The following is a 1,971-nucleotide window of genomic DNA, read 5'->3' on the forward strand; positions in this document are numbered from 1 at the left end:
GGGGTTTCACCATGTTGACCAGGATGGTCTCGATCTCTTGACCTCATGATCCACCCGCCTCGGCCTCCCAAAGTGCTGGGATTACAGGCTTGAGCCACCGCGCCTGGCCACTTACTCAACTTTTTATTTAAAAGAACAGGACTGGCGCAGTGGCTCACACCTGTAATTCCAGCACTTTGGGAGGCTGAGGCAGGTGGATCACGAGGTCAAGACATCAAGACCATCCTGGCCAATATGGTGAAACTCCAACTCTCCTAAAAACACGAAAATTAGCTGGGTGTGGTGGTGTGCCCCTGTAGTCCCCCCACTCACAAGGCTGAGGCAGGAGACTCACTGGAACCCAGAAGGCAGAGGTTGCAGTGAGCCAAGATCACATCACTGCACTCCAGCCTGGTGACAGAGCAAGACTCCATCTCAAAAAAAAAAAATCATTTCTGTGGTTTCTTTTAGCCATCTGTGCTAGTCACATATGCATACACACACACACACACACACACACACACACACACATTCAACTATAAACTATGATACATGCAGCCCTAGCTATGTGTCACTAAATAAATGCTGAAACTTTTTGCCAAAAGAATACAATATATTATATATACATATATATGTACACATACATATATATATATTATATTTACTACTTTACATACATACCATAATATAATATAGTGCTCTGAGGCATTTTCCCAATGCTTCTATTCAGGGATTCTTTATTTGATAAGGTAATTATAAAGTCTTCTAAGCCAAAGTCCGTGAGATTTTACAGGCACAGGTCTTGACTATGATGAGTCAGACAAAGCAGCATAAAAGACAGTGAATCACATTGTGTCAGAGAAGATGAGATGCTTCGAATGCTACTGCCTCTTGTCAGCAATCTACAGCAAGCAACACCACAGCAAGAAAGCCACTCTATGGTGTTGTGTTTGGACTTGAAGACAAAGATGTGAGCATAAATAATTCATAAATTTGCACCTTGAAAAGGCTGAGTAATCTTGAATATTGTTGATTGGCATATTATTCTGTCTTGTACAAGCTTTTCACTGATATACTATCAATCTAAGAGTTCCCTCTGGAATAATAAGGCTTTTTAGCTCACCTATGAGCTAAAGATTTTATGTGGTATTATCTCAACTTGTTCTCAGCAATCTCTCTAATAAATAGAGACTGACATTCATGCACAGCATGCTTTGCTATCTCATGTTGATGCATTTAATCTTGATAACACTCCTGTGAAGTAAGTGAACAGCTTTCTGTAGATGCTGTTACTATTTATCCCTGTTTTCAAAGACACAACAGGTAAATCTGTGAATAAACTCAACAAATATTGTTGAATGTCTTACATTCAGTTTTTATTATTCAGGGTACCACTGGACATTCTGCGTATACCAGGAATTATTTGATAAGAAGAAAAAAGACACTGCCTTTGTCCTCATGGAGCCTACAGTCCAGAAGGATCCAGATATTACAGAACGAATCACAAAACAAATGCAGAATTATAGCTGTGCTCACTGGTGTCATAAAGGGTGACATGATTCCTAGAAAGCATATAATCAAGGGACCTAAATGGTCTAGGAGGTCTGCTTTTCCTGTGGAGTGATGTGGAGGTGAGGGCTGCATATGAGTCAGAGTTTTAGGGTAAGGAGGTGGCAAAACAGCATATGCAAAGGCCCTGTGGCAGCAGCAAGTGTTCTGTGTGAGAGATGGGCATGAGGGAGCAGGGGCATGGTCAGAGATGCAAGTGTGGGGGGTTGGTGGGGACTAGATCCACAGAACTTGTGAGCCAGGCCAAGGGTTTTGTACCTTTATTAGGACAAGGTTTGGGGTTCTAAAGAGAAAAACAATGTGGTAAGGTTTGTCTTTGAAGCGATATCTTTTTATAATGTGGGCAATGGGTACTGGGGACAGGGCAGGCATCAGGAACCTGACAGCGCTGCTAGAGAGGTCCAGAGGGGACAAAGCTAACCC

This window comes from Cebus imitator, unplaced genomic scaffold (genome assembly GCF_001604975.1).
Source record: "Cebus imitator isolate Cc_AM_T3 unplaced genomic scaffold, Cebus_imitator-1.0 Scaffold545, whole genome shotgun sequence".
Classification (NCBI taxonomy): domain Eukaryota; kingdom Metazoa; phylum Chordata; class Mammalia; order Primates; family Cebidae; genus Cebus; species Cebus imitator.